This window comes from Anser anser (genome assembly GCF_964211835.1).
Source record: "Anser anser genome assembly, chromosome: 7".
NCBI lineage: Eukaryota > Metazoa > Chordata > Aves > Anseriformes > Anatidae > Anser > Anser anser.
This window is the reverse complement of record NC_139727.1, coordinates 7,563,703-7,584,507: the sequence shown is the minus strand read 5'-3', so window position 1 is coordinate 7,584,507 and position 20,805 is coordinate 7,563,703. Positions and strand designations below refer to the sequence as shown.

General features: G+C 47.8%; 1 protein-coding gene and 1 long non-coding RNA gene across 17 annotated transcripts in view; one reads left to right on the top strand and one right to left on the bottom strand.

Annotated features, from left to right (window-relative positions):
- The window catches only part of ZMIZ1 (zinc finger MIZ-type containing 1), a 353,245-nt gene extending 336,353 nt beyond the window's left edge, over nt 1-16,892 (bottom strand). For 9 of the 16 annotated variants that reach the window (XR_014586502.1, XM_083843113.1, XM_083843111.1 and 6 more), the window contains exon 1: nt 10,307-10,449. The gene's annotated coding sequence lies outside the window, so the exon portion shown is untranslated. Of the gene's footprint in view, nt 1-10,306; nt 10,451-10,810; nt 10,929-16,019 lie in introns of those variants that run through there. The other 7 variants (XM_083843109.1, XM_083843093.1, XM_083843095.1 and 4 more) reach the window with 4 other exon arrangements.
- On the top strand, nt 10,461-16,946 carry LOC310902119. Its single transcript, XR_014586503.1, has 2 exons — nt 10,461-10,549; nt 13,875-16,946. It is a non-coding gene; the product is annotated as an uncharacterized lncRNA (long non-coding RNA).
- Nucleotides 16,947-20,805: the final 3,859 nt, after the last annotated feature.

Below are 20,805 nucleotides of genomic sequence, written 5' to 3'. Positions count from 1 at the left end.
ACCCACCCGACGTGCCCGCAGCACTCTGTCACCTCTGAGAGCCTGAGACAGAGACCTCCTGCTGCTGAGAGCATCCCCAAGACTCCTCCCTCCAGTCACCCCGTAACTGGGGAATTAAACATAAACACACACCAAAAACTTGGAAGCTTCTATTGATCATTATCTTTTTTTTTAATCCTGCACAGGATAATTTCTTTTATTGGCAACAGGAGAAAAAAGCCAAAATTTTCCAAACCTCACGCAGCCGAGAGGACAACGCTAATTGCTTTTATATTCAAACACAGATTCCCATCCCAGCCTCAGATGATGCCTCTACAATCTGATCACTCATGCATGTATGTATGGCTCTTTGCTGACAAACAACCTGACTCCTCTACTTGTGCAACTTGCATTACTCACACGGAAGCCTTGGCAGAGGCAGGCCAACATATGTTAATTACTAGGTTGCATTATAATAGGTCTAACATCTTGTTTCCCATCCAGGGTTTTAAAATAAATGGAAACAACAGTCTCTTTGGATACAGAAGTCTGTATTTTTGTATCTCGAACTAAAAATATTCTACGTTAAACACACAAATAGATCAACTGCCAGAGAATTCCTGCCTCCTCTGTGTTCCTTTTGCAGGGTTTAATCCTTACTAAATGAAGATGTCAGGCAATCTTCACAAGAGATTAGCATATGTGCATTTGTATTTCGTTACAAATTATTCCTCAGTCAGGTGCAGCAGTGACAAGGGGAGCTTAACTCCGCAGTCCTTCATTACTTCAAGAAGGAGTTTATCAGGTGAAGTTGTCTTCAGCAGAACAAAGCATAAATTCATGAACGCTGAAGGAGCATGAATAGAGCAGAGCTATACTTAAAAACGTATTTTTTCATGTGACAGGAGATATGAACTATGTTTCTTCGTTGTATGATTTAGTATGCTGGGATACTGCTAGGACAAGATGTTGGCAACATTACAAGTACTTTTTGATTTACATTTCTCTTTATTGAGAAAGAGGTGTTGAGGGCTGGAGCTGTAGTTTCAGACAAAGGAGAACGAAGACTCGGTGCTGACACGCTGCTGTTCCTTTTTGGATGACCAAATTCAAAGTTTTAAATGAACATTTTAAAACAGATGACACCACAGAATACCAAAAATATTAGAAATTTTGGTGGAATTTTCAGAGGAGTAGTACTCCAAAAATAGTCATGAGTACAGGACTTTCTTCCACAAAAGGTTTCACGAGGGGTTCACACACTTGGAGAATAATTTATCTACGCACTCAGGATACAAAGTTTAATAAAATGAAAACACCATCTCTTAGAATTCATTTTATTTCATTTTCAAGTGATTTAACAAATCTAATGACAGAAGTGTCACACAACTGTGACCAGAAGCCTCGGGAGCATTATGCTTTGCTGTTCACCACCACGCTGCCCAGCACCCCCCAGCAGCAGCCAGCCCCTGGCCGTGCCGGCGCCCACGCTGCTCCCCTTGTGCTGCTCGCCTTGCTCGGAGCCCAGCCGGCAGCAGGCAGATGGTGGCCAATAAGGAAGCTATCAAGCCATCTTAGTCACCATTGCAGACCCCGGGAGCTTCACAACAGCAGCCTCGCTGCCCTCCCCTTGGCTCATTTCAGCTCGCTAAGATGTTTACCTGCATGCGTCTAGTACTCCCAGCTACAGGGCAAACAGACGTGAGAGCTCTCTTAGGTGTCCATGTCCAGTGTCATGCCTGTGAAGACACCGCTGCAGACACGGGTAGCACTGACCCCAGGTATCCAAAGGTTAAAAAATAGTGCCCTACAACAATTGCTGCCCGGGGCGAGCAACCATGCTCTGTTATCCTAGAGGCAACACGCCAAACTCTTCAAAATGGATGCTCAACATATCAATCAGTTAACAAAAGGAACTTCAACAGATGAATCCCAAATTTCACATATTTTTGCATTTATTTAGAGACAAAGCAATCCTGATATTTTGCTTAGCGATTAAAAAAAAAACAGCCCTGAATTTAAGGTGCCCATCTGCTTGCCCCCACCAGTTCCTCAAACCCCAGCTCTGCACCCCCTGGCAGATGCCTGCTCCGCTCCCCTGCAGACCGCACGCCTTCCAGGTCCCTCCGTCTGCTGGCCTCTTCACAAAGAGCAATCTGCTATCGATGAAGGTGGAATAAAAGTCCTTTCCGAGCCTGCTGTAATCCCAATAGCTCTGAACTCCATAGCACTGCCTTTTTCAAGGCATTTGCACACACAGCTACCCCTTAGCCCAAGCCTGAGCAGCACCGAGCACCGCCTGCTCTACACCGGGGGCTGCCTTCTGCTCTCAGCCTGTGCTGCTCCGTCAGTAAGTGTGCCCATCGCCTCCGTGCTCAGGCTTCATTGCAATTTCATGTGGTCTACACAACGGCTTTAAAATATTTATCACGTGTCCTGTTGCTGATTCCTTCTGAAGTATAAACAAGGTCTGAATGTTCCTCCCTTTGTCTGCAACACACCTGAGCATCATCTGGTACGCCAGGCTTCATCCTGAAGGCAGGCACGTTACTGTTAGGAGAAGTCAGAGTGTTGCATCTTTCACACCTAAGCTGCACCTTTGTTAAATATCGGAATTATTTGTTATTAAAAACACTTCAAGGGCTCTCCCAGGTTTATTCCGCACTTTGCCTCCCATAGGTTGCCAGCAGCTGTTGCCATAATTTTCTTGTCCCTTGACGAAGAACAACGTCAACTGAAGAAGCGCCGTCTGTGCCACAAGCCAACAGCAGGCGCTCAAGGGAGAGGTGCGACATTCTTCGGCCGGGCTTCAGAGCCCTCCTGGCACCCAGCGCCTGCTCCCAGCACTGTTGGGTGTTTGAGCGTGGCCAAGACCCCCCCGAGGTGTCCCCGCAGCAGCAGGACATGGGCTAGGAATGGGCCACAGTGGTACACAAGCCCACGCGTCTGAGCTCTTGAGATGGCTTTAACCAAGTTTTCCGAGGCTCTGCTACTGACCTAAAATAACTTCTCCTTACATAATGCTGTTATGATTTTAATGTGTGAGATGTCAGAGTTTTACAGTGCCAAAAGCCAAAGCTATGCATTGAGCTGGAAAGCCAGTAGGCTCCTGCGTCTAATGGTATCACACTCCAGCTGGACTGCAATCCCAGGCTTTTTAAACCAGTGATGTAAGTCTGGGAAGAAATCTCATACTTGAGAGGGGGACCAAAGAGATGCATGTATAGTTCTTGCAATACATTTCTCACAGAGCAACTGAGAGTGGCTTTGAGCCCTGCCATACAAGCTGTATGACAGCAGACCTCTCTGAAGCAATAAACCTGTGAATGCAACAAAGCTGAACACACACTACATCCATGGCAAACCAGCCTCATAAACACAGCACGCTGCACTCACGTTTCCAGTCATGGAGCTGCCACCTGTGTCTGCAGGCACGCACCCATCACAGCTCAGTACCATGACTTGCTGTGAAACACAGACAGCGGCTGCTGGGGCACTTAATGGCTTCACAAAGCACCTGAAGAGCAGAGACCCCAGCATGCAGATAGTCAGGATCCCGAGAGCATTTGCAGGATGACAGCTCACAGCCCAGAGTCTTTTTAGAACAAGCATTCCCATCTTAAAAAAAAAAATAATTGTTTAATCAAATGTAAAGTGCATCAACCTGCGCTAAGAGGAGGAGTGAAGAAAAGCTTTCTTCGAAAATGCTTGGGGCAGGCGTTGGGTTGCTGCAAGGGAGGCCAACGTAAGCTGTATACTAGCTCTACACAAGTTAACTTCTGTGATCCCATTACTGGGAAAAGGGTTATAAGAGCATTAAACAAACACAGACTTTACAAGCATGACACCAAGAGATCGGGTAGACTACCTGACAACCACATCATTCTTCTTTCCCCTTGCAAACCTGCAGGATAATAAACCCTCCTCTCTTTCGTATATAGAGAGATATATAAACAAACTGTTCTTCTGAGAATTCAATGTCAACAAAGTCTTACAAAATGCTTTTTAAAGCTTTTATCCTGCCTATTTTTTTATTGGGGGGATAGAGGAAAAGCGGCCGGGGGGGGACGGATGGAAAGCCAAATGGATCTTCTGTTGGCCCACCAATGTCTTAGCTTTAAAATGCAAATGTGACAGCACTGGTTGTCAAACTACTCTGGTTGCAGTAACTTGTATTTTTGCCACGCATTTTAAGCAAAAACATTTTCTGAACAAGTTTTCCTGTTGATAAGGTGTGTTTTCTTAAAATCATTTACACAGCAAAAAGCTTTTACAGTTACACGCAATGCAAAGGAAAAACTAAAGTGTATGTTCAAGTGATGATACATAAGGTACACGGCTATTTTCAAACCTCCTACGTGGGCAGCCCACCTTCTGGCTGGACAAGCAGATGCTCAGGCCAGGCTCTGGGGCAGCAGGACGATGGGGCGGTGAGCTGCCCTCACCTCCTGGAGCATGCAAGGTAACCAGGGCATGCTGTCCTACAGCCCGAGCCACAAGCCTTTTCTCACCGCCACTCAACTCTTCCTCTTTGTTTTCTTCCCGTCACACCTCTAAAACAACCAAAGGCAGATGGCAACCTTTGAGCTGGAGGGAGCATGTTTACCGGGCGGCTGTTGGACAACGCTCCAGATCATCCCGAGTGAACAGCGCAGGGGAAGGCTCTGAGCTGCAGCAGCATGCAAAACCAGTTGTAAAAACCCTCATGAGCTTAAGGCTATTATTTTTAAACCTTCAGTGAGGTAGAAGCAACGATCAAACTAGTGACAGCCCACCTTCTCAACATCTGTGAGACCAGGCAGAGCCCAGGGAAGGCCAGCCCCAGCCCCTCTCACCAGCAGCTGCCCAGCAGGAGACAGCCTCAGCAGCACCCTGCGCTGCCGTCCCCATCCCACCACGTCCTTACACAGTGAGCCTACATTCGCTCGGTTCATCTGTATTTGGAATGGGTCTTGAGGAATAAGAGACCTGCCCTTCAAAATTTCCTGATGGAGATAGGGGAGGGCGTGCATTTCAGGGCAGCCTAAAAGGCTCCGCTGTTCTCAGAGGGAAGCAGGAGTACAGCCAAGAAACAAGCAGATATTCATCAAGGGAACTGTTCCTGCTACCAAGCAGCCAACTGAAGCCCCTACTATTCTGTCACATGTCTATGTCACTGCAGCCCCAATAAATAAGCCCTTCTGATTAGTTACGAGACCATCCGGAAACCAAGAAACTGGTAACACTCACTTTGCCAGCTGGTCAGCCATTGCAGACCTACAGCCTTGATGACACTAGAAAAGGAAAATCCAAAGACAACACAAGCTTGCTGTCTATGTATTCCTTTTCTCTCACTCCTCAAACACATATCCAATCAGCAAAGATGGCAAATGGTATTTCCCAGCTGCAAAGAGCTGCAACTTGATCCAGGCAGAGCTTGCCCACGTTTGTGCATTGGGCAGACCAAGCAGGCAGTGCTCTCCACTTAACGCTATGCTGACCAGATGGACTGCGAGCCCGAGTCACCAGAGGCCACCAGGCACAGCTCAGGGCGTCAGAACCAGAGCTTTGAAGACAACAATCAATTCCCGTGATGGTTTTCCATGACGCCCGTGGCTTTCGTTCTCATGCTAGCCCTGACGACGCCCAGCTACCATCCATAGGTTAGAGCTGTCCCCACTTCCCAAGTCCGACCTGCAGCAGCGCTGCTCTTCTCCGACAACACGAGGCTGACAGCCAGCACCACGGCTCTGTGCTCGCAGCCAGCACCGAGCACCTGAAGCAGGGCTCTGCAGGGTGAGGAGGGCAGCACTGCCAGCGGGTCGGGCGGCCAAGTATCATCGCCTGGCTGTGGTCCGCGGGCTGCAGGAGGACGCCTTCGCACAAGGACATATTGCTTGTGTAAATCAGCTTGCCATCATCCACTGGCATATAAACACAAAGTCAGGAGGGAAAAAACAAACCAAACTCCTTACGAAGACAAACAAGGAGCAGGAGGGGCAGTCCAAATCCAGTTCTATGCAATTTCCACCACTCAGTAGCAGCGTGCACGTTCACGGCTTTGGCGTGATGTCTTGTGTCCCTCCTCCCCCCGTCCATGCTGGACCAATAGCCTGCCCACGTCACTTTGGGAATCAATTCAAAGCTGCTCTGTTGAGTCAAAACAAATGCCGGATTATCAACAACGGGATGCACTTCCTACATTAATCCTAATGGAATGCCAACGTGATAACTTCTGTGCCACTACCTTGACATTAATATGCTACACAAAACAGCTCGATTTATCGAATTACCTAATGAAAGGACAGATGGGTCTGAGTTCAGGGATTTCATTAGGTCCTAAACCTTATTCAGAAGAGCGTCAACCCCACTAGCAGGGACTGTGTTTGGCTGCCCCGGGACTCGGTAGAGGAGCACAACTTTTCCTATCCTCTGTTACAGGTCTAAGAAGTGCAAGCAACTGAAGGAAATTATGGGTGGCCTGGGCCCAAATGAGTGCCTATCCAGGGCTTCCAAAGGGAACGGTCTTTAATGAGTGAGTCATTCGCTGAGAACTAAGTTTCTCTCTGTTGATACTTGCATGAGAAATTTGATGGAAAGTGATTTTGCCTGCCTAAAAATAGCTTTCTTTCCCCCTCCCCCCAGATACAGAACACCCACAGCAATTTGCCCTGCTTGATAAAGGGTAGTGGCACAGTACCGAAACCCCCAAACCTCACCCTTCCAGGCCATGTAAGCTCCAGTGCAACTTGGAGGATTAGAACCAAAAACAACACAAAACAAGTGTAGGACCATCCTCTACTCTCATAATACACTACTGCCTCCAACAGTCAAGCTGTGGAGATCCATTACAACCCATTGCCTGGACATTGCTCCTGCAGCTTATACCACCTTTAAAAATTTCAAACATTAACCAAGCGGCATGCTAATGATCCTGCGAAATCCAATGCGAAATAAATAAAATGAAATTGCTACATAAGAAGTTTTTGCTTTTAGAAAGAGAAGCAGAAGAAAAATCAATATGACAAAGCAACATTCCAATTCTCAAACCTTGTTTTTAAGCCAAAGACACCATTTTCAAGCAGAAATGATTTCTAATACCACTGACACAGCCTCCACTTACCATCAGCAGGAAAGCTTACATATGCCAAATTCAGCGAAAGGAGCACACACTTCTGAGCAGCAGGCACACCAGTGCCCATCCACGGTGCTCTGTATTGCTGCCATATGATGTGCTTTCTCATAAAAATACGGAAATGGATAAAGAGGACTCATGCTCCTCATCCCACAACAGACAGTTGACAAGAACAAGCGTAAACCAACCCTAAATTCTTCAGCAATACCCTTGTCACTTGGCTGTAATAGAGGATAGGGTTTCACAAAAATTGGTCTAACTAGGAGTGAACAAATCAGCCAATTGCACAGTGGTCAAATCTCATACCGCAGGCATGAACTGCTCGTGAGAGCCAGGCGCCCCAGGTAGGGCAGCAGCAGCCCACCAGCACCCACGGCCACCTTTCCTCCCCTGGGGCGGGAAGGAAGCCGGGTCCAGCTGCCTGAAGCCTCCCAGAAACACTGGGGAAGGCAAAAAGAACGCCAACTTTGTTTCCTCGGAGATGCATTTTTCTTCCATTTCCAGAGAAGAAACCAGGCTCTCCAGAGCTGCTAGTACAAACACCAAGTTGCTAAAAAAAAAAAAAACAGCCAACATTGTCTCCAACTATAGTATCAGTGATGTAACTGCCACCCGAGATGTTTGGGTTGTTGGCTGCTTGTTTGTTTTTTTTTTTCCTCCTTTGTCTACACAAAACCTTTGGAACCTATAAAAGTGGAGGAGATTTAGGGTAAAGTGCAAGCAACTCCCAAGAAAAGTTATGAATGGAAACACGCTGCAGAGAGCCCTCTCCTTTCAGCTCCCCGTAACCACTGCTGATCAGTGCAAATCTTAGGTTATGCCAAAACCAATCTATTATCTACTGTGGGTTTCTTAAAATATTCTAAAAACAGAATTTTGTACTGCACTGTGACTGCACATCTCAAACAGCACAAAATACTGTGTGTATATACATATACACACACGCACACAGAGCAACTCGCTTCTTTCCTGAAGCAAAGTTTTCATTGATCCTTTGCCACAGCCTCTATTATTGTTTCTAATCATTATCAACGTTTAAGGTATTGTGGACTGTAAACAATGCAAACAATAACGGCATCTGCCCCTGTTATGAGTGCCACCAGCAGGTTAGATACCTACATTGACTGGTCCTGAGGGGGTTCTTTTTCAATTCTCCAAGCCCAAACTAAGTTTAACTTACAATTTACAGAGTAATCTTTAAATCTGCCACCTTTCAAGGTAGTATTATCTTGAGTAGATAAAAATCGCAAGTCTGTCAATTAAACCCCAGGGAATTTTTCATTGTTTTAAACTGTAATCCTAAAGTCACTTAATTCTCTAAAGCCTTTTTTTTTTTAAACTCAGAAATTCTGTAACATTCCTGGTCATCTTCACACTCGCGGGGAAAAAAATATACTCGTCATTTGCAAATTATACATAAATATAAAAACAAGCAAAAATTGAGGCATTTTCCTAAGACGTTTTAAAAGTAAAGATAGAAATAAAAAAGGTCCTTGACTCTGGGATATTTAGGGGATTTCAAGTCATGTTTTCCATAATCTCATTTAAAAAAATAAGCGGCCTTTTTCTCTCTCCTCCCCCCAGCTCAGCGGAAAACAGCCACCAAACGCACTCAACTAGCCTCAAAGTCACACGTGCTCCATTGCAGATCTTGCTTTCAATGTGTCTTTTGTTTGATGGCTGGTGTTTCAACATCCTCAACTTGAACAGAAAAAGGTCAGAGCAAGTCTCCTGGCATTCACAAACCTGAATCAGGCCCCGCCAAGAGAAGATTGATGCCACAGTAAATTTCTCTCTATCGAGAGAAGGAAGTGGAAGTTTGAATCGCAGACCAACTACGTTTGTTCGACGGACCCTTGCTCTCCCAGAGACCGTCAGCGGAGCGTAATTTTGCTCGACTCTTTTGGGAAACTTTCCTGCTGCTGCTGGCAGCGCTCTCGGAGCCCTGCCGCCGTGCCCCCGCTGCACCGGCGCGGCGCCTCCAGCCGCCTCCTGCCAGCAGAGCTGCGAGCCGCGCATCCCGGCCTTGGGCCCTTTCTTCCCCCCGTCCTGCTTTCACTTGGCTCCCGTTTGGTCCCCACGGCGTGCTGCCCCAGCTGGGGAGCAGAGCCTGCCCCAGGTCGGCCTCTGCCCAAGGCCAAGGTCCACCCGGCAGCCCCTGGGGAGCTGCTGCTGCTGCTGCTAGGGATTCCTTAAAAGCTCTGGCACTTGAAGGCGCTTGGAGCTGCTCAACCAGAGCTGGGAGCCAGAGCCCTGCCACAGCATTAATGGGCTTTTGCCCTTTTAAATTTTATAAGCCCGTCGCCTTTCTGATGCGCGGAGTTTTATTCAGAGCCCTAAATGGCCGTTGCGTATGTGAACGGCAGCCTGCAGAGGTAGCACCCTAAAACCACCCCGGGTCATTCATCTCCCCCGCTCTCCTACTGTCTCTTAGGAAACCTTTGATAGAGCATTTGTTCAGGCTGCCAAGTTAAATCCTCTTCTCCCGTGTCAACGCATTGAAAAAGGCACTCGCAACACCCGCTCCGCGCCGGCCTGCAGACCCGGGGCAGAAATCCCCTTCCCTCCTCCGGCACCGCCGTGCCGCTCGCAGCTCGGAGCCCCGCACCGGGCAGCGCCGGGGCTGCCCCTCGGGTTACCCCCGCACCCCGCCGCCCCCGCTGCTGGGGGAGCCCCAAAACCCCCCAAATCCCCCCGAGCCCCCCCCGGCGCTGCGAGAGCCGACCCCCGGCGGGGCGCGGCGCAAAGTTTGCAGCCCCCGGCGCGGCTCCGAGCGGCCCCGCCGCCCCCCCCCCGAGCCCGGCGGCCCCGCGCCGTGTTTACATTCCCGGAGCGGCGCTCAGCCGCCCGCCGCCGCTCCCCTCGCACAAAGGCGGCCGAGCCGAGCCGAGCCGTGCCGAGCCCCCCCCGGCTTCCCGGACAGATGCACCGGGGGCAGGGCAAGGCCGGCGGGGGGGCCGCCTGCGGCTCCTTCCTGCTGCCCGCCGGGGAGGCCCCGCTCCCGAGCGGCTCTCCGGAGCCAGCCGCCAGCAATTCGCCCCCCAGCCCCCGGGCTCGCCCCCCCGGCCCCGGCCCCCTTTGTTTTGCCGGCCCCCGCCGCCAACTTCGCCCCGGGCCGGGCCCCCCAAGGGCACTCCCCGCGCTCCCCCCCCCCCCCCCCCCCATTGTCCGCGCCCCCTGCCCGGGGGGCTGCGTGCGGCGCCCCCAACTTACCCGGCTCGGCACGGCTCGGCTCGGCACCAGGCACCGTCCTCTCTCCCCCACCGCTCCGCGGCTCTAGCGGGGTATTCCGCCAGGCAGATTTTTTTTTTTTTTTTATTCCCCCTCTCGCCCGGCTCCCCCCGCCCCCCCCCACCCTTGTCCTTTTTTTTTTTTCCTTCCCCCCCCTTCCCCTTTCTCCCCCCCCCCCCCTTTTTCCTCGCCCACGGCCAGCGGCAGGCAGCGCGGTGCCGGCGGGTGAGTAAGTGAATCAACTCGCAGGGCGCACGGCAAGTTGGAGTGTCGGGTTACACGGGCTGCTCGGGGACCGGCGGGCCACGCTCGGTGGCTGCTGGCAAAATCTGTCCCAGATTCCTATCTGAAAGGGAGCTGCCTCCTGCGGGGATGTTCCCCCCCCCCGACACCACGCACACACACACACGCACCACCCCGAGTTCAGAGCTGGGAGGCGAGTTTCCAAAAAAAAAAAAAAAAAAGAAATCGCGAATATCGGCTTACGGCGGGGTGCGAGGCGGGGAGGCGCGGCTGAGGCTTCCTGGGTCGCACGCACGCGAAGGAAAAAAGAAAAAAAAAGGAAAAAGAGAAAACCCTTCCACTCCGCGAAGCCAAAGCAGGAGAACACCCCCCTCCCTCCCCCCCCCCCCCCCTTCCCTGCCTGCCACGGGGGAAAGCCGCCCGGGAGCCAGCACGCTCCGAAGCATGCGGTGCCTCCGTCCGCACGGCAGATTTTTTTATTATTTATTACTATTTATTTTCTTTTTTTTTGCACGGAAACGGGGAGAAGCTGCCGGGCGGGCACGGGGCAGCTGCTCCCCGGCTCCCTGCCACCCCCTGGGGCCCCCCCGGGCAGGGGCGGCTCCGGCCGGGGGTCCCCGGGGCGGGGGGAGGGCAGAGGGGGGGGCCCCCCGCCAACACCGGGGCGTTTGGGGGGCTCGGGAGCCCACCGCGGTGCGCGGGGAGGACCCAGCCCGCAGCCGCCTTGCTCCCCCGGCCCCCCCCAGCGCACTCCTAGGACAATCAGCTCTTTACGAGGAGCTGCTAATTAGGCGAGCCGCCCCCAGACCCCCCCCCCATTTCCCCCCCCCTCCCCGCAGCCCCGCCCCCTGCCCGCCCCCCGTGCTCGCAGCCCCGGGGGGGGGCAGCACCGCCCCCCCACCCCCCACCCCCCCGAACCCCGAACCACGGCGCCCGCCCCCCGCTCCCGGGGAGGCTGCCCCGCCGCTCCGCTCCGCTCCACCCCGCGCGGCTCCGGCTCCGCGTTTTGCGTGCGGCCGCGGCGCCGGCCGGGGAGCGCCGAATAACAAAGGCGAGCTGGAGAGCGGCCGCCGCGCGGCCTGCCAGTGACGTCAGCGAACAATGCCGCTGCCTGCCAGCCGGCCGCGCGCGCCCCCGCGCCGAGCGCGCCCCCGCCGCCGCTCCCCCCCCTCCCGTCCCGGCCCCTTAAAGGCGCCGCGCGCCCCGCACCGAGCCGCTGAGGGGGGGGGGGGCCCGAACAGGCGGTGCCTAAGAAGGGTTGCGTAGTCCTCAACTTGATCTCTTTGGTCTTCCTCCGCCCGCGCTGCTTAAGGACCTCACTCACTTGTGAGTGAACCTGGGGACTGGATTCCTCCACAGGAGCTTCGGAGCTAGACGGAGGGCAGCAGCAACACAATTTCAGTCACTAAGGAAATGCACCTCGTCTCGCGCGGGGAGTTACGCTTGCACCTCCTTTTTACACTCACCCTACCCGAGCCAAGCCGTTATTTATGCCAGACTTCTGCAAATTGTTGCATGGTTTCAGAAGTCTGAACTCTGCTGGGGCTGCCACTGAGGCAGTTGACGTGACCAACAAGTCCCTCACCTTGCACACACAAGACCCCGGTTGCTGTGACTCTCCAATAACCACCAAGCAGCTTGGCACCCATGGCTCGGTGAAGCACAGGGCATCCTCTGCAAAGGGTCACGGCTCTGGTTTACAGCATCATTACACCACTCTAGCTTAAGGAGGGTGACTTGATTAGTTTGGCAAAGAGAATAAAGCCTTTAAAAATGATGTGGCGAGATAGCATTGAAATCCAGGATGTATGCCTTCAAGAGTCAAGGATACAGCTCAAAAAACACAAAAGTGAGCTGAAAGAATAGGAAGAGAAGGCATGCCATGTGATTATAACGTACTGAGAAGGAACTTAACATACGTGAGCTGAGGAAACACAGCATTGTAAACATGCTATTTATATAGTGCCGAAAGTATACTTTTACAGGGACATAAACACTTGTCACCCCGGTGCATGCTAATCTGTCCTTCTACCCAAGGAGACAGCGCCCTGTCAGAGCCAAATCAAAATCTAGAATCAAAAACCAAGCACATCTCAACTTTGAGAAATCTCAAATTTGATCTGGAATAAAGTCACTCAACTAGTCCAAGCCTTGCTCTTAAAGCTCCAGATCTTCCAAACACTGCAGCTGAGATTTGTAAATAGGGGATTCAGTCACTCCTGTTGTTAAACTCCCCCCCCCCCCCCCCCCCCCCCCAGCTACACCGTACAGTTTCAGGATTAGAAACCTGAAGAAAACAACACATTCCCCAGCATTTTAACTTGGATAAGGTTTTCAGGCAGAATATAACTAAAGCTGGAAGATAGCCAGAATGCTATGTGCAACACCACACTCTTACAAAAGCATACCCATGGATTTTGAATGACCACAATTTTTTTCATCTGCTCCAAATAATACAGTCGAGTAACCCTACGTAAAACCAGACAGGCACATAACTACTCCGAAATCATTTCACTTAGTATGTTAGCAGAGCTGTCCACAAGGTAGATTCTCATTTCATAGATGGAATAAATATTACTGTCTTTCTATCATTTGACTACCTAATACCAAATTTTGACAGTAAGCAGGTCTTCTTGTAGCCTGACTGAATTTTAATTGTGAAAGATAATGAGATTTAAAGAGCAACACATGCAGCCATTTGTAGAGCACAAATGCTGAGGCCTGAGACCTGCTTCTGTTTCTCCCCTGTGCTTCAGCTCTTCCCCATCCGGGGGGGAAGGCGACTAACACCACTGGCACCAACTGGACAACATTGAGGTTGAACCCTGGCCTGAGTTTGTGTGAAAGGTTTTAGTCTGAACTAGCCAGCCTGACAACATGAAAAGAGAGCAAGGAGTAAAATGTTATTGTAAGGATAAGGAGCGCGAGGACTGCTTCAAACCAGAGAGAGCTTGCCAGAACACTGTAATACCTTGTAACACAGCTAATCACGCTAAATAAAACGTAGCCTGAAACACACTCAGGACTAGATTCTCAATGGATCCTTTCCTAACCAACTCTAAATAGAAAAGTTACACCACATCCTATTTTGTACCACAAGAGATTGTTAATACAATTTTTGAAAAAAAGAAATTCATAAAATATGAATGAATAACCATAAGTTGTTTACACAAATAAACATTCTGGGGCATGGGATTTTATTCAGTAATTGCCATATTGGTCATAAAACATGCCTGAGAGCCCAGAGTACTACTTCATTGCATTTCGCAGCAACAATTAACCTCTCGATTTTTCACTCCTTTAACAGACACTATGGCCTTCTGCTTTAAGAAGAGGTAAAATAACAAACAAAACAAAACACAAGTTTTCTGTGACCATACAATCCACAGGCCTATGTGTAAAGAGCATAAAAGACCATCAAGGCTTGAACTGTGTTCCGTCAAGCGCAGGAAACAAACTGACTTTTTCCTCACTATTTGGGGGACTACACAAGGGAGAAGGAGCAGAGAGGAGTTTCCTTGTAAGGCGCTTTCTCAGAGGTACCACAGGCAACTAATTCCTTACAGCTGAAGAGCAGAATAAGTGCAAAAACTGAAGACAACAGGAAGAGGTGCGGTCCCTAACGCATCGTTTACTGTTTCATTGTCCATGAGCCAACAGAAGGAGGAGAAATTCCCGGAGAACTACTGAGTTAGCAGACCTCCTAACACTCTGGATTTTTACATGAAGTAATTTCTATGAGAGAGGAAGCAAATGTTATACAACAGATCATTTGTGGGCTGGAACATTTCTTCTTTCCAAGATTAATTAAGATAAATAATTCATTTGGAAACACCTGTAGTAGACATTCAGCTAGACACGGCAACCGCAAGGACTCCGTTTAAGGAGATAATTCTAACTCCAAGGAGAGTGCAGCTATGGTACAAATTGGGGGATTCCACTCAGGTGAGCTACAGATGTGAAGGAAGGTGCAGATACTGACGCAGCACAGTTACCTCACGCTTTGGATTATTAACCCATGGGTAATCAAGAATTGATGGTGTTACACTAACAGCAAAAGCTACTGCACCCTGGAAGTGTTACTGGGAGCATCTATCGTGTTTTCGTCTCACTAGAACTCCAATTTGGACAGCTGATTGACCTACTTCCAGCGTGTCACTGCTCCCAGCGTGTCAGCCCCTGTCCCCAGACAAGCACGGCGGCTTCAAACAAGGGAGAGAAAAAGGAGGATCAAGCTACAGATGTTGCTCGCGCACACAATCAGTGCATCCCTCCCCCACTAAAGTTTAATAAGGATTGTTAGTACATCATTGTAGCTGGTAATTGTGTAGGTACACATGGTAATTGCATGTATTTGCACTAATTATGTAAATGCACAATAATTAAAGCTCCAGGGTTTTCATGGTAAATTTTTAAAACACTCATGGATTTGTCATGGCAAAAGTGTCAGTCATGTAACCTAGTGGGGAAGGGGAGGAGGAGGATGCTCTGAAGAACACACTTCTTAAATAAAACGCAGTGATCTTTTCATAAATAACCAGATAGAGGACACTACTTCATCAACCACAGCTGTCATGCCTGGGCACAATTCCTTTCAGATTCTTATCAGTTAGAATAATAAATAAGGAAAAACAACAACCCCACACACTTTTGTTTTTTCATGGCAGATGAAAACTAACACTCAGGTACTCCCCCGCTGTCTACTTCCCCACCTGCCCAGGCGGGTGCCCCAGGGCCCTCCTGCCAGGCCAGGCCGCAGCCCATGGCCCAGCAGGGCACTCAGGGCCTGGGGAATTAAATGCTCCATAATGACTCCGGGCACAGAAGGAAACATGGCTTTGGAAACGTGCAGCACTTGTCTCCTCATCCCGAGTCAGCAAACAGGGATGCACACGTGCAGTCCAGGGGCTGGGCTTGGCTTGCTTTCATTGCCTCTGGCAGCAGCCCCACCACACGGGTACCCAGCACGCAGGGGGCTGCTCAGTAGGTAAAGCAGCGTAACAGAGGTGCTGGGATCCACAGCACGTTTCACACCACAGAGCTTCCTGCTTCAAAACACGTTGTGTGAGGTTTTAATCACTTCAGCCACATGCTGTTTTTATGGCCACTGAAAGATACCTGCATTCATGGGACTTGCATCCAACCTGACCGGTACTGAGTCAGAAGTAGCCCTCCCCACGCCATTTCACTCTGGGCGTGCTTGCTGGCCCCGACTGCACACATGCAGTCTCACTTGCGCATACAAGTGCCCAGCTTCCTCAGGGCCACCTCCAACAGCCAACACAAGAGCTTTAAGCTACCAAGACTGAATTTAAGCCAAGACACAAAGGAGAGCTTCCTCAGAATTTGCAACAATGCCTTAAGAGGATTTAGAGGACTCATAGCCACATACTGTTACTCAAACCTAACCCTACACACATGGGTCAAAAAGCCCCACGTCCACAGCACCTACCTTTAACATGTCCCAGCACAACACAACACACCGCCAACCACAATTGTTGCTGGTAGGACACAGAACAGGCCATGCTGGGTCACAGGAGACATGGCACAGCACAGCAGGACACACGCCACCATCTCCTGCAGCCTCCAGACTTCCCCAGAGCTGTACAACAACACTCCACAACCTTCACTAAGGCCTCAAGCACTAGCCCCAGCTACTAATTTCAGGAGGGGGTTTTAGCGCAGCTGTTTCATATTGGCTACTCAGCCACAGCTGGGGCAGTAATTAGTTCCCTCTTTCATACTTCCTGGGCTGGAGAAATTGTCCAGAGTTCTACTTTTATTTTTTGCTTTTGTTTTTTTAAACTTCTTTTTGACTGTGTAATTTTGCCGTTGCTTTCTGCCTTAAAAAAGAAAACATAAATCCCACAACTGCAGAACAACAATCCCATTTGCACAAACACTGAAATCCCCAAACACCTACTTCTGAAAAAAGTACTAATAATTGTTTTTTTTGTGTGCTTATTTAAAGTATAAGGGAAAGAACTGACTGGAACTTCAGATATATACAGATATATATTTCAGATATGCTATATAGTTATATAATTAAAAAAATCATCAAATCTAGTAATACAAAATTATTTTTAAAACAGCTCTTCACTGGTGGGTTCCAGTTAAACAAGAGAAACTGTCTAGGACATTGACTATTTCCTACTTTGTTTCTAACGGTAGACATATTTTCAGGATTTTTAATTTCCTATGGTGATAAGAATGTCTGCATTCATGCTTGATAGGGATTAAAGACGGTACAGTGTCATTTTAAAATTTTTGATTTCCAGTAAAGTGTTTGTTAGTTAACTGGAAATCTTGAAGGAGTACAGAGGATTTCATACAAATGTAGTCTTTCTGACAAAAAATAAATAAATAAATATTCCTAAAACAGTGGTCTGTTGCATTAATTTCATTCGATTTTACAATAAATTGAACCATTCTTCAGATAATGGGTAGTGGGTGTCGAAAATTCATGGAATACAGTGTTTGTGGTCATGACTGGAAAGCAGGCAAGTTGGATTACAGCTGTAGCATATTTTCAGCCTGTCTGTAGGGAATTTATTTCGGCTTGTCTTTGTTGTATAGCAGCACTGTGAGGTTAAGTTAGTGCTTTAACTTTTGTTAATGCAGGACCAAAGGTCTTTCGGATGTTTATGTCTAGTGGCAACTCGTATGATAAACACTTGTTTCCAGCATCATGACTACCCAGGCTGAGTAAGCCTGCACTCCAGCAAGGTCCCTTGGACCTGCTGCTCCTCCCCATGCCACACAATGAGTTTGCATAGGCAGGAAAAAATCTAATACTTCCATCTGGAGAAGACATACAGGTCACAAATAGGAGGGGAAAAAAAAAAAAAAGAATTTGCCTGGGCCCTATTTTTTTTTCTGAACTGGTTAACTGAAAGCATTTACAATGTCTACAATTACGATGTCATATACTTCTTTTTGGTATCTCAGAATCCAGATGTGAGTTGCGATGCTAGCAATGGTGCAAATACAGATCTGTTCTCTCCATATTGCCTACAGGTCACTGTTGCTTTTCTAGTATGTTTCACATATTTTTTTTTAACCTGAGAGGTCGCTGCCATTGGCTCCATTTCACACAGTATCATTAAAAGGTAAAATGACTGTAGTGACCTAGAAGAACAACAGAAGAAGGAAATGCAGATGTTTTTGTGCTAATCCAGCTCTCCCCTTTACTGCTCCAGTAAAAGCCCCTTCTTTTGTGAATGGACATTGCCTAATTTATGAAAACAGTTTGGTTAATGAGATGAGCAAAATCAGTTTGCTGGTACAGCTGACATTCAGATCCCTTAGCAAGAAGAGTTGTAAGGTTATCTCTTCTGAAAAATCATGTCCCTGGTGTCTCAAATTGATAGCTTGGACATGAAAACACCTGCAGTTAGTAACTGGCTTATTTCATACTTAAACTATTGTGTGATTCTTTTGGTTTGCATGAGCAACATGAATAAATATTGTTAAACATAAGTAGATATAAATGAATACAAATATATGTGTATCGATATGCATCACGGGTGGTGTTTGTGAAATGAACTGGTTGCTCTGAGATCCCTGCAGGAACAATGCTGGCATAACTGGCTATTTGGTAGGGATTGTTGGGACATAGGAACCATGGTGAAGGTGTCCCTTGCTGGATATTTGCAACCAGAAATAGAAGATATTCTTGGAAATTTAGGTGACAGGATTTGCTCAAAAATCAGTGCAAATTCATGACCACAATCTGTACCTGAACCTGTTCCTGACATGGGAACCGCACTGGCAGGTGCCTTGTTCCAACAAGCCAGCCACAGCCGCAGCGTACGTGTGTTTTAAATCCCTGTGTTGAGTCACCCTCATTTAAATGTAGGCTAAACCACCCGAGCGTGCCGCCCTTGCTAACCTGCCACAAACTTGCTAAGAAGTTTTCCCATTGTGGAGCAGGCCTAGCCTGGTAGCTCCGTCCCTAGTGTGACCCACAGCCACGCAGCTACTGCCTGTGTGCTCTTCCACAACGTACGGCTACGGAGGGAAGGGTACTAGCATTTGCTGTTTACTGTGCTTGCTCCTTTAAAGAAGAAGAAGAATGCTATTATTCCAAGCAGAATTACACTTGTTCCACTCAACCTTGCCCTCGAAAATTTAAAAGTGGAAAAGTAATCATTTAAGCCATTTCTTTAGCTGAGAGATTTTCTTTTATTTAATCCCTGTGCATATACATTTTCCAGTATACATGCTGAAACAGCATCCATTTGATTTCCTGTTATTGTAAATGAGTCTACTTTTTTTTCCCTTTTTTTTTTTTTCAGTGTTTTGTTTAAACAAAACAGAGGCACATGCGGCAAGCTTGACTTGAATTAATGGCTTCCTAACATTTGATGAAATTCTTTCTACCGAGCCTACTTTTCCATAATCCTTTCTGGATTTTTTTTTCCTTTTCTTTTGGCAGCTGGCATATGGTTGTTAGATCCTATCTGGTAGGTAGAACAAAGATAGTTCCAACATGTAGAAATGCCTTTAAGAGCACTTAATACTACATGGACTTCACCTTTAAAAACCTGGAAAATCCCCAAACCCAGCTGGAAGGATGTATGACATACGTTATGTGGCTGCTACTATTGGGGTTTGTTTAAATACTGAATAAAACTCAACTGAGACTTTCAGATGGAAGCTAGCCACTCAAATTATTTCTGTTCAGGCTCTACAGTCACACGTGGTGGGGAGTGCAAAGGTTGACAATGACACCTCCAGCATTATGTCTTACACTGGCTCGGTAGGACTTGAAGATTAAATTGGGGAGTACAGGGTACCTTTGTCAAAGTCCTGAAATCAGAAGGCACCTTTGCTAAAAGAAATCTTAGTGGGAAGAAAGTATAAATTCTCATGCTGCCTGTAGTGTTTTATCATTTTCAGAGGTAAAAGAAAATTATGGGCCATCTGTGCTGCTACAGCCCATCCTTGACTCAGTCGCCTACTTGTGTGATCTTTTAGTCAGTCCTCAGTGACTACAGGAAGACTTTGGCTCTACAGATGACCAGAACAACCATCCTCTCAAATGACAAAGGTGGAAAAAAGCAAACAAACAATAAATTACCTTAACCCAGTATTAAACATCTCTCCTATCTTTCCTTAAAGTGATCTGGTAGAGAGAAGTGACTCTGATCTTTTCAAATATATGAACAACCATTTTGCTCTTTTATCAGTATATGGAAGATGCATCTTGCCAGAGTGGAATTCACGTAATTCATGTAATATTTAGACACCTGTAGTAAGATTATTTTTCCTCTTTTAATTTGAAGAACCTGCATTTCTCAGTTCTTAGCCATTTCTCTGGGGAAAACGTATGCCAAGCAAACTGGCAGTTTGGCAAAACAGCACTCATTCCAAGAATTATAAAATATACATAACAAGGAGTCTGTTGCTGTTCTTTTCAGGCAGTTGAACAATGAATCCCACAGGGCATCAATAGGAGCAGAGACAAACCTCCCTCCACTTCAGTGTTTTTCTCCACATTTGTGACATGAAGTTAAGGCCCAAATTCTACAAAATACTTAACAGGAAAACTCTCACAGCCCCATGGCTTGCCTAAGGCACCATTTGCATACAATTTGTTGCGAGATTAGGATCAGAGGCTCTTTTCTCCCTATCTCTCTACCTCCTTGGGTCTTATTTTTGAGTTGTTATGTTTCTCCTTTTAAATTGTTTTGACGAAAGTCAATACTGTTGGTGCATTTTAAGTCAGTGTCTGCTCTACTAATTAATTGTTGGGCTGCCATGCAGAGTTTGACTTCAGAGCAAGAATCTGACTCACATTAAGAAGTGATTACATGAGACATGTAAGGACCAAGGTCTACAAGACTGATTCAAGCCCCTGAATGATTTGACCAAAAATACAAGTTCATTCACAGTGAAAATAGAGCACCTGATCACACCGTCTAGCTTCCGCCTCTTCCATCAAACTTCAGGCACCCTCCTTTGCGGAGATCAGGTCATTTATAAATGTTAAACAGAATACAACCTTCCCCTTTTAAATAGTCTGTTACCATCCACAGGTGCTTTATAATGTGGAGGACATCATAGCTCTGTTCTCCTGGAATAAGGCAGCAAGCGAAAGCTGCTCCTCTGAAGGCAAGGGAGTTGCTCTGCATCTGACTTCCAAGCAGTGTGTTTCTAATTTAGCTATATGTTTTAGTTCAACAGTAAGATTTCTATTTCAGAATTTATTTTTGTTCTGAATCTGAAGGAGAAAG